This window comes from Dermochelys coriacea, chromosome 16 (assembly GCF_009764565.3).
Source record: "Dermochelys coriacea isolate rDerCor1 chromosome 16, rDerCor1.pri.v4, whole genome shotgun sequence".
In the NCBI taxonomy this organism is placed as follows: Eukaryota; Metazoa; Chordata; order Testudines; family Dermochelyidae; genus Dermochelys; species Dermochelys coriacea.
Genome location: NC_050083.1, coordinates 10,455,486 through 10,467,692, shown reverse-complemented (window position 1 = coordinate 10,467,692; position 12,207 = coordinate 10,455,486). Strand labels below are relative to the sequence as shown.

Here is a 12,207-nt window from a genome sequence, read left to right as displayed (position 1 = left end):
AAACCCTGACAGCCTTGTGTGGGTCATCAGCAGCAGGGATCAAACATGGGATCTCTTGAGCTTAATGCATGAGCTTCTGCTGCCGGAGCTAAAAGACGTGCGCTTTTTAACCAAGGCTGTAGCTAGCTCATCCATCTGAAGCCATCACTTGAGGGGGACCAGAGTGCTACACGAAGGAGGCCCAGGTTACACTTAAGAGCCCAGACCAGGTCCTATGGCAGATCTTTGAGTCTCTAACCCCTTAGATTTTTACCCCATGCACTCTTCCTTCATTCCATGGCTGAAACCCTGTGAAGGTATCAGGGCAAGGAGCTGCTGAGGGGCTCAGACTGTCCTTGCCTCTGACTTCCTCTGAGCCTGCTGCCTTTCACTTATTGAATTAGGATAAATTGGAACTTTCATAAACAGTGATATAAATCATTATCTTGAGTTAGCAGATGTGGTCTCACCAGGGTAGAGCTCTGTTAATAACTCCTTCGGATTAGGGCTGATTGGTACAATTTGAAACTTGTTTCTCTCAGCTTGATCAGGCTCGTTGTAACTGTGGCAATTATCCCATTTCACTTTCAATAGCTCAGCACAGAAGAGCTGCCGTCTCCGATCCATCCTTCTTAATGAGCCCAACGCGGGGTGCTCAGTGTCTTTGCCAACTACATGTGCCCCCTGCCCCCAAACTCATCTTGAAGACTTACCCCAAGAGGGTAGCTGAGGCAGCTCTTCTAGGGTGTGAGAGATGCTAAGTGGCCATGTATGTATCATTCAGATATTTGGGGCTGAAAACTCCCTACATTCTAACAGCATCATTTACTTTTTTTTTTTGGTTTTGTTTCTTTGGCAGCCTTCCTGCTTGGAAAATTAGATGAAAAAAAAAAAACTCAGTTGTATCCAACCATTAGAGCTGGTTGAATAGAATTTGATGACTATATATATTACATGCTGACTTTTGTGGGGTTTGATTAGATAAACGTATTCAATGATTTTTTAAAATTTATTTAGTAGGCATCACTCTAGGTTTTGATGAGTGAACATGAAATCCTTAACATTTTTCAGGTATACTTCCCCCCCCATTATTTCACTAGCTCTGCCAACAATCTTAAGTCCCTGTTCAGCAAAGCACTGAAGCAATTACTTTACCTTTTATGAGCATGTATTTCCCTATTTAGAAAGGTGCTTGAACACATGTTTTTAAACCCATGCCTAGTTCCCAACAAACTCAAGAGCTTTACCGAATCCGGGCCTTGGACAGAAAGGTTTTTGTCCAGTGGTTAAGGCATTGGCCTAAAGATCTAAATTCAGTTACCAGCTCTGTTATAAACTCCCTCTGTGATCTTCCCAGAAGTGCCTGGGTGACTGAGGAACACAAGACACATTGAAAGTCAATAGCGCTTGGGCTCCAAAGCCTTCAGCATTTTTTTTTTTTTTTGAAAATCCCACCATTAATCTCTCTGCCTTAGTTCCTGTCCTGAAAATGGGGAGAATAATTCTTCCTTTCCCCCCCCACCCACAGTCTATTGTTTCTATTTAGATTGTCAACTTTTGGGGGGCAGGGACTGTGTTTGTACAGCTCAACAGATCCCAGCTTAGTTGGGAGCTCCTATAATAATCATAATAAACATTGTGGTGACTCTCATGCAGTATTAGAGATTAAAATACAAAGGCTGATTCTTCTCACTAACACCAGGCAGCCGCAAAACTTCACAGTTGGGGGTGGGGGGGGAAGAGACCAATCGAAGCAAGAGGCAGTTTGGAGCCATGGTCTGATCTCTTTTCTATTGGCAGAGATATGTACATTTACCCTTTCATTCATAATTCAAACATTTATCCCAAAGGAATGGTGACTGGGTCGTTGCACAGAAGAGTTGCACAGTGGTACCCAATATTTTGGCAGTGATGTACTCTCAGGACTAGGTCTTTCACTCTTCCCTCTATTCCCTGCTGCTTTCCAACTGCACCTATGAGGGCTCGCATCGTCAATAGGGCTCAGGCTGCTTAGGATCCTGCTGCTTGCAATATGTTCTGCTAAAAATAATAGTAGTAATTAATGCTCTTTAATTTGAATGCTGCGATCTGCTTTAAAATGCCACCCACAATGGACATTTTTGGCTTTTATCAGCCCTGTGGGCTTCTTCCCAGCATTCTCAAAAGCTGAAGGGCAGAGGGAGGTGAAAAGAGAAGACAGTTGCTTTCTCAGCAATAGACTTTGCATTCCTCTTACTCCTGTGTGCTAGAACTCAAGTGAGACCAGGATGTGGAACAAGTCAAGCCCTGTTGCAAATTGGGCAAATTCACCATTGAATCTGAAGCAGGCAGCAGTGGCAGCACTAGAAGCTAATTCACAGGCCTATTATTAAGAAAAGGGAAAGCAGAAAGAAGCAGTCCCAAAAATCTCAAGCCTCTCTGGAGGTGGCTAGAAGCTACTGCTGTCTATCAGAGGAGTACTGCACAGAAAAATATCTGTATGTATGTCTATGTATACATAGACGGGCATATATGTGCATGGAGCATTGTTCATAAGTTACCAGGTTCAAAAAAAGTTGTTGCTCACTGCAAGTGACATCCTGAGCCCAGTGCTCCACATTCATTGCTAAGGAAGACTCGCTAAGAAGTTAAGAAAAGGAGTACTTGTGGCACCTTAAAGACTAACAAATTTGAGCATAAGCTTTCGTGAGCTACAGCTCACTTCATCGGATGCAAATGCATCCGATGAAGTGAGCTGTAGCTCACGAAAGCTTATGCTCAAATAAATTTGTTAGTCTCTAAGGTGCCACAAGTCCTCCTTTTCTTTTTCGAATACAGACTAACACGGCTGCTACTCTGAAACCTGTCAGAAGTTAAGGCGTCACAAAGGAGCTACTCCACATCACAGGAAGATGGAAATTGTTAGGAGCTGACGATGGGGCACCAGGCACTCATAAAATGTTCCCTTCTAGGTTGAAGAATAATAAATCCTCCTCAGAAGAGACTGAGGAAAGCCCTCAAATGATCAATGCCAAGGTGGATAAAGTCCCACATTAGGGAGGCAGGAACAAAGTGACAGAGGAGAAGGGAGCTGGAACTGTGGAACACATGCATGCATCCCCTCCTTTTGTGAGGGTCACCGTTCCTGATGCCCATAAAACTAGTGAAAGAAGGCATAGGGTGGACTAAGCTGGCACTTGCAGTCAAGGGCAGCCTTCCTGAGGCAGCATACATGAGAAGCCTGGGCTTACACTGCTCCCTCCCCTTACTGTGGAGTCCCAGTTGAACACCGTGATGCTGCCAAGACTCATCCCAAAGAGGAATCAGCTTCTCATGCAGCCACGGCATCGAACGCCGCCAGGCAGCTTTGGTTTATTCCAAAGGAGGCTGAGCCTGCTCAGAGCCACATCTTCATACAGCTCTGGAGCAAGTCACGGGGTAAAATACCATAATGGAACTATGGCTTATCCCAAAGGCAACTGAGCCAGAGGCCACAGTGCAGTGGATAAAACTCCCCACACACCATTTGCTGGATGTCCCAGTACAGTGGTGGACCAGGAGTGAGAACTAACAGGGAAAGAGGCCACTTTTTAGACAGGAGCAGCGGGCCAGACCCTATGTTCCCTGTTTAAAGTGGAGAGGAGGTGACGGAGTGGTGCATCTCCAGGTGCATCTCCAGAAAAAAAGCTATCCCTCCTCCCTCCCCCACACAACTGTGCACACGTGCACACACCTTGGGAGCATGCAAACAGGTTTGGGAAATGTAGAAAGGGAAACTGCCTAGTGTTTAAACATAACAAGAGGCATCTGTCACAATGCATCACCTTCCGTTCCTTGGAGATTCCAGCCAGAGCCTTTCCCTTCATCTCCACTCATTCTCCCTAATTACGTGTCGTTTACTCTCCTGTTAGCGAAATAAAGGGCCACTTGTTTTGGCAGAAAAGGGAAGGCGCTGTCTACAAAAGAGAAACTACACTTGCATGTGCCATCACCAGCCCCACTGCCCTTTCTCTGACAGTGACAGAGGAACCATGGTACAAAGAACAGGGGAGGTGGTTGAGAGAACAGTTTAGCAGACAGGTTGGGAACCCTTTATTTCTCCAGAGAAGGAGGCTTCAAAGCACCAATATACTGCAGATCCATCTCTCTGATCCACGCTGAGTAAGAGGTGTGGGCTTTTTCTGTATCTTAGGGGAAGAGCTGTCACTTCACCCAGCCACAGATCTTCACCGTGAATGATACTGCAGGAGGCAGCCTGCCATTCCCAGCCAGGGCTTCCTTTATACTGTTCAGACATGCATGTTTTGATTAAGGCAAGGGGGGTGGGAGGCTGTATGGGTGAGGAAATGGAAAGAAGGGGAGAAGAGAAAAAAATGTGGCAGCTTAGATTCAACATCTAGCCTGCTTGGAATGAACATGGCAAGTCAGATGTGTGCCAGTGTAAAGCCAGTGCAACTCCACCCAGCCCCCAATACCCCACACTCCTAGATGCTGTACACGGAAGGTATTTCTGCTGCAACTCTGAGTTAGAGTGAAAAGTGCCACCTCCAGAGTGACCAAACTTTTACTTAGGGCATCTAGGTGTTCCTGGGGTTTGTCATCCAAATATTGGCACAATCTGTCTCTCCTCTCCCCCCCTTGTGAGAAATGACATCGCAAAATATGGTGTGCCTTATAGAAAAGAATTGATGCCTAAATCCTTCCAAGTCTTGGGTTATTTATTTTTTTTTATTTAAAGGAAGTTTTAGTAGGCTATTCCAGTGAAGGGGTTGTGCTGAAGGAAGCCAAGGACAGAATGAACCAATGTTAATTCATTCTGATCTCCAGGGAGGGCAGAGCTGGGGCCTGTTTCTGGGAATGAGTTTGGATTTTCAGTACTGGATGAACACGAGAATCTATTTCTCTTTGCCCCAACAGAAGTTCTACAGCAGGTGTGGGTTTCCTCTGGGAGAGTGGGGAGACCCTCAGCAATGATCAGCTAGCTACTGTGTTTAGTCATAGCAGGAATGGGTAATGTTTTCCATGACAAGGGCAGGAGGAGTGTGCCTAGTACAATCACAGCACTGAACTCCAACTTCCACAAGTTTATTACACTGACGTGGTTCTACCAACCTTCACCACCTGAACTGTAAAACCAAGTCGATCTGTATAACTGAAGCCCATTTCATAGCTTGTAGTAGGTCGAAAATTCTCCTGCCTTTGTGCTTAGAAACAAATGATCAGGGGCTTGGGAATTTCAGACTGGTCCAAATTCCTCAGCTTCAAACTCCCCATCACACTTTTAACCCTAGGCTTGGGAAAATAGTGTGGGGGGGAATCAACCAAAGCATTTCAAATAAATAACTAAGGTAATTTCCCTAGGGGCTGGTAAATAGCAGGCAAGCTACCAGAATCAAGAGGGAGAAGTTTGGCAGAAACTAGTTAAAAATCTCAAGATGCAGTGTGAAACTCCTGCCTGCTCCAGCTTTTATGCTGTGTTGCCATTTTCCTGCAGAATGACAGTTTTCAATTACTAGACTGTAGCTAAGAACGAATTGTGCACTTCAGCAGCTGGCTGGAGTTCTCTCGCGATTTTCAGATGTGACCGGTAAAATGAACAGAGGCTGCTAATGCAGCTTTCCCTACATTGCTAACTGAATGAGATGGAGCTGTGGTATTACTAGGGGAAAGAAAGGGAGGAGATGTGGAGATGGAAAGGGGCCACTGGGCTGTCTGACAACTGTACAGGGCAGAGAGCTGTACCACCCCTCGGGACAGCTTAGGGTGTTCCTGGCAATTAATCTGGCATCTTGCTTTTGAAACAGTGCTTAATAGTGTTTTGCTTGTTTTCAGTCTGAGGATCCCAAAGCCTCTCAGAGATGGAAGAGGCAGAGACTATGTAGACAGGAGAGCATCTCCTGCTGGCATAAAGTGTGGTCTACACCACACTAAGTCAATGTATCTTACATTGTTAAGGGTGGTAGCTTTTTCATACTGCTGTACGATGTATATTACATTGACTTAAGCAGTAGTGTAGACAAGCCCACAGTGTCCTCATTTTATAGGCAGGGAAGTGAATTCTAACAAACCCTGTCTTGGTCAAACAGGGATTGCACCCTGGACTTTTGACTGAAAGCATGACACTCTGCTACTTGAGCTAAAAGACCAACATCATTAGCTTGTTAGATATAGGCAGGCTATTTACCCCTTTGTGTTCCAGTCACTGGAAGGCAATTAAACACACCTGTACAGTGAGTTATCAGGTGCACAGGGTGAAATTCACCTTTGTGCAAAGGGCAAGCCCCCAAAGATCATCCCTATTTAGTCCAACTTCAGCCCTCAAAATAGGCCTAAAGCAATACAGACCTTTGATCTGGCCTCCTACAGGTAGGGCAGGTGAATTTCATCCAGTGAGATAAAAGGCTGTTTTGAGGTCAAGGGGAGTCTGTTGATTTTACGGGCTATGGATCTGACCCTGTGTTGCTTGCTATAGGCTGCACGACTTCTGGCAGAGCTGGAAATAAAATCCCCTCTGCCCAACTCTCAATTCTAGCTTCTAACAATCAGTCCATATTGCTTCCCTTTTCCACTGGAGAATGCTCTGCCCCACAGGTAAGAGGAGTCTGGAAAATCATGACCAGTAACAAGTTAACGAACAAGAGCAAGACTGATATTCTGTTTTTCTGATCCCTACTCCAGGTCCAACACTGCATATATCTGTTGAAGTCTGCTTTCAGTCTGTGCCCCCAACTCCTTGACTTTGAAGGGCACAAGAGCAGAACATGAACACAGATGTGCAGCGGGGACAAGAGATAGTCAGGGCTGAGGCCAGAACTTCATTGCCATGGCTTGTGCTCTTTACACACCAAAGGTAGTAGGAAGCAACTGCAGGCACAGTGGGGCCCACTAACGGCGATTACTAACTATGCACAATGGTCATAGCCTACCTATATATTTTAAAGCTGGCCAGAAAATGGAATTTACAGGCTGTAGAAAACTGAGGTGGGTTTTTTGGTGTGGGGGTGGGTGGGGAGGGTGGTCCTGATTTGGGATGAAAAATAAAAACTTGGACACATTTTCTCCCCATAGGATAAAAATGCTGAAAAATTCAATTTCAGGAACATTACCTGGCTGCCCACCTGGAAGGCTCCTGTCAATTTCACTTTCTCCCTGCAAGCACAAAGTGAAATCAACCAGAGCCTTCCCCACAGGCTTTGGAAGGATGAGTACCCCAGCTACTTGCCTCCCTCAACCCAGCTGCTCAGGGTTTGCAACAGGAGCACTCAGCCTCCCAGTCTCCTCCCCACCTGCCAAAAGTGAAATTGGCAAGCACCTCCCAGGAAGGGAGCCAGGGAGTGGCCCTTTTGATGGAAAAATCTATGCATTTATTTTTGCAAAATTGAAATTTTTTCCAGGAAAAATTTTGATTCCCCTCCCCCCCACAAGAAGGGTATTTTCCAGTGAAAATACATTCCAATGGGAAACTCTCAGCCACCTCTAACACTGCTGCTCTGACTGGTTTCCAAAACCCAGAACTCAGTGAGCACCATTGGAGGCATCGCAAACTATTTAAGGACACTATCCAATTCTGGTACTTTGTATTCCTCCCCTTTTATTATAAGAGCACATAAAGTACAAATGCATTAGAATTACTGTCTCTGTAGGGTTACTAACCAGTTCCTATAAACTACAGTTATGTTGTCCTAAAGGAGAAGACTTGAGTGACAGCTCACATTCTTCATCTTTGAGTGTGCCGACCTCCCACTTTGGACAGCCTTAGCTGAAGCAACACAGCAGCCTAATGAAATGAATAAGGCCAATCCTGGGTTGTACAGCTGCTGCTTTCCTACAAAGGAATGAATCAAGCCAACAACTCCCATGTAAACATTAAATGTCTCAGACAAACCCATGAGAAATTTCTAGTCACCTATGAAAATGTCTAGAAACAAGTTGCTGCTGAATGGGGAGGAGGAAGGCATAGGGTAGGGTCAGAGGAGCACGCTTAGTAGTGACATGCCATTTTTAGACAATTATGCAAGTTACATAATTCATCTTGAAATATTGAGATTTCTCCTTATTTACTGCAATTATGTCAATTGACTTATTTGTTATCTGACAGCACGTTAAAATGGGACAATATATCCCATTACATCCTGTTATTAAACATCATTCCATTCACTGTAGTTAGATCATAGAAAGGATCTGTGATACACATTCTTGAACAGGGGTTTCAAAGCTTAAAATAAAACCCACGTCATATTTCCCTTTCCTTAAAATGGAAGCTTCTCTGGTGAGGTATTTTCTTATGGATCCAAAGATCAGGGTTCCCCCTCCAAATCCACAGTTATCAATATGAAAAGGCAAAATAGATGCTACTTTTACAGCACCTCCAGTCTGTTATGCTGAGGAAGCTACCTATGACCGTATCTGGCAAACTCTTAAGCATGTGCTAGACTTGATCCATATGAGTCGTCCCACTGGGAATTGTGCTTCTAGTCTTGTCTAAGTGGTACCTGATTGGCAGCAAGCCACGATGTGAATCTATCCAGCACACCAGCTTGCTACACAGTGATGTCCACATGTGGATGTTGCTTCAGTGCACTAAGCCCAACGTGCAATGTCCACATATGACATTACTGCAAGGTGCTGTGCTCTGGATTTGCACCCTGGCTTGCCAAGCACTGACATCCCATGTAGACATGCCCAGTTACAAAGGTGCTTTTGAAAACCCCACCCATTGACTTCAGGGGGACTATTCATGTGAGTAAAGTTGAGCATATGCCCTAAAGCTTTGCAAGACCTGACTGCAACAGAACACAAGTCTTACACGCACACTCATGCTCTCACACTTTTTCTCACAGCTGGTGCTGACAACCTGTTGCTAACATCACTGATGAGGCTTGTATACAACAAGGAAGTAAATCAACCAGAACCATAATAAGAAATGCAGGAAGGAAAAGCAATCAGTGTTGACCAAATGGAAAATGATGGAAAAAAGAAAAAGTAATGTCTCTCCAGAGTGCTAAGATGAAATACTAAAAACAATGAAATCAACATTGAGAATAAAGCAGCAATGGGCCCAAGGTCCAAATTTACATTTTTGAACACATCTGAGTTTTGGGGACAATTGACTAAGGATTGTTCAGACCCATTTGAAAAATGCTTCAGTCCATCTGTATTCACCTAAGCACTCAAGCATTGTTGAAGACAATGGAGCAGATATGCTTAAAGTTAAGCATGTGCTTACCTGAATAGGGTTAGACTTGTGTGCTTGATTGCTTTGCTGAACTGGGACCTATGACTACACAGATACAAGAGGGTTCAACAAGTGCTTAATTTATGCCACATGCCATAGCTCTGACACCTCTGGACTTGCTTATCCAGGATTTAATTCCATCTGATACATATAAAGACCTCTGCTGACCTAAAAATCTGTCAAGCTCAGCTATGATTTGTGTGGGCCAGCTGCCATTTTGTTTCTGAGGCTTGAAGTGCCCAAACAGGTGCAGGAATCTAGGCTGGGGTCTTCAGAAGCACTCAAGGGAGCTAGGCACCAACCCAATGCCCACAGATTTTTCTCAATAGGAGTTAGGGGCCAAACTCCCTTAGGCAGTCTGCCCCCTCCACACACTCCCTCCATCCAGTTCCTGCTCTTCTGGGCAATAGTGCAGTTGAGAAAGGAAAGAGTGCAATACTAATTACTGCATAATGCCTTGAAAACAGTATAGGCTATATTTCCATGGGGACTTGAGGCTATGGGGCTCAAGAGGGGAGTGGGAAGAGAGACTGAGGAATCAGACATCAAAGATAGATCACCTTAAGCTACTTTGGGAACTGGGCAGGAGAAATACAATCTGTTGCTTCTTCAGGGGGCAGAAAGCAGAGGATCACTTCAACACCCCTGTCCATTGCTCTGTGTCCAATTTTAGTTTGGTGGGTCCTGCACTTTTCTTGACAGGGAGCTAAGATTCCACCCTTTATCCCTGCTCTTGGGTGCCAAGGACTCCACTACTAGCCCAGGAAGATGGTAGAGGAGGGAAGCAGGAGAGGGGTCTGGGTTTGCACCTCACTCTGAGTCCCAGCCCCTCTCAACCCCTGTGGGTTTCTTACCCTCACCCTTAGATGCTGGGGGGAAGGGAGTTTCCCTGTCTCATTAGGCAAGGTCTCACTTACTCCAATTCTCAGGTCTGCCAAAGCTCTTAACACTCCTCCAAGTTCCAGTCCTTCCTCCTCCTCCTTTGTCTGCCTGACACAGGGGGTTTTATTATGTTCCTAACAGGGCCTTAATTGACTGCAGGTGCTCCAATTAACCTGCAGCCACCTTCCCTAGTCTACAGGGAACCACACCTTAATTAGCCTTGATTTTGTATATCTAGCACTCTCCCATTGCTCCTTGAAGCCTGCCCACTTCCCAGATCCCATTAAGACAGCTCCTTGGCCCTTCTGTATCACAGCTCCCACTCTCCCTCATCGGACAGAGCATTATCCTCAAATGGTGTGCAGCTCCTGCTCATTCTAATCCAGTGGAAGGGCTCAAGCGCATCTACAGAGGGTTTCAGCATTGTTTGTTTTACTCAATTAAAAACCTGCAGACAAGAGATTAGCTCCCTGCTGCTTGGCAGACGGGTTCTATGCCCTGGCAATGATTTATGATCTACTAGGTAGTGTTTAACTGAATGTCATCCAGAACCTGGAGACACTTACCACAGGCTGGTCACTTGTGTGAATGAAAAATGGATTCCTGGTGACAGTCACTTGTGTGGTTGAATTTTGATAACAAATGACACGGTGGGGTCAGAGCAGAGGGAGCCTGTAATTAATATTACAGTAAGAGCTGGTATGTAACCAAGAGCTCATCTTAGAATTAAAATCAATAGAACAACTGTTCATATGTGTCACTCCCGGTCCCTAGACTCTGAGATATTATGCCAGACGGAGGTAGTCTGGTGGGGTGGAGATCACAGGCTGTGAATATCCATCTACCATTAAATGCAGGCGAGGTATGTTTAGATAGGATTATTTTTTTAATGTTTCATTTATTTTCAATTGAAACTCTACACCAAGCTGGGTTTTTTTGCCAGGCCTCCCATAAATCAGATAATTGAATTTAGAGTGCCAGAAGGTTGTGGTTTTTCTCAAGCAGTCAAAACACTATTCAATATTTGACAAATGGAGTGATTTTTGCTTTCAGTGATAGTTACCCCATATATTGTCCTGTCCTACCTCCCCTGAACATTCATACAGTCTCTTCTATTGCTGAGTGATCACCACTGTTCTAATATAATCTCCGATATTTGCTTCATGCTACTGTAGTTTAATGTTCCTTTGAATTACTGATCTAAATCCTTGCATATTAGAGATTGGTTTGTTCACCATGTTGATGGCCCAACTAAGCAAGTATGATGTGGAGCTTAGTTCTGAGGTCCTTCTTAGGATTATGAGGTGGTAAGCCAGAAGACCCTATCCTAAGGGCTACAGAATTCCAGCTACCTTAACAAACTAGAGACCCAAGGTCCCACTATGATGGGGTTTCTACCAACATTGTGAAAACGACTGGGAGGTGGTAAACGTTGCTGAGGTGGATCAGGAAGTGGGTCTTAGTGTCAGGCAGGGATGGGAAGTTGAAGGTGATGGAAGGTATGAGGGCAATAGCTATAAATCGAACTCTAATATGTTCACAAATTGCATTTTTTTTACTTTGCCTATTAGTAAATTTCAATGATTATCGATCAAAGTATTTTCATTGGTTTGTGTACTGTGAAATTGACGTTTAACCAATAAAAATGTGATTCATCCAAGCCTAATTATGCACTAGAACAACCTTAGCATGGTGGTTGGTTGGTTGGTGTTTGGGTGATATGTATTATGCAGGCCCAATCCGGTAGGCGAGCTCTGATTGTGCTTACCGGATTGGGCCCTTATAGGCAAGCTTGCACAAAATTTGTTGAGGGTAGAGTGAGAAATAAGGTCCTCCCTCAACTTTTTTTACCTCAGTAGTTAGAATGCTTGCCTGGCATGTGGGAGATCTCTGGTTCAAGTGCCTCCCCCCCCCCCACCCCGCTCCTGCCTGATGAGAAGGGATTTGAACAGGGATCTGCCATCTCTCAGGTGAGTACCCTAACCATTGGCTAAAATTCTGAGGAAAGTCTTCCCCTTCCTTATCTCTGGCTTCTTGAAAAAACAGTGCAGGCACCCCATGCCAAGAGAGGGTTTGCACCTCAGAATCCCAAGCAGAAGGAGGTGTCTAACACTCTCCATGGCATCTCCCAT

The 12,207-nt window shown here is 44.9% G+C and overlaps 1 long non-coding RNA gene across 2 annotated transcripts; it reads right to left on the bottom strand.

The window, feature by feature from the left end:
• Window positions 1–703: 703 nt before the first annotated feature.
• Window positions 704–10,327, bottom strand: LOC119844343. 2 transcript variants are annotated; one of them, XR_006276001.1, is made up of 4 exons: window positions 10,111–10,327; window positions 5,071–5,250; window positions 3,783–3,862; window positions 704–2,016 (listed from the first exon to the last, which is right to left on the bottom strand). It is a non-coding gene; the product is annotated as an uncharacterized LOC119844343 (long non-coding RNA). The 2 variants fall into 2 exon arrangements; XR_006276002.1 differs by having other exon boundaries at window positions 5,071–5,245.
• Window positions 10,328–12,207: the final 1,880 nt, after the last annotated feature.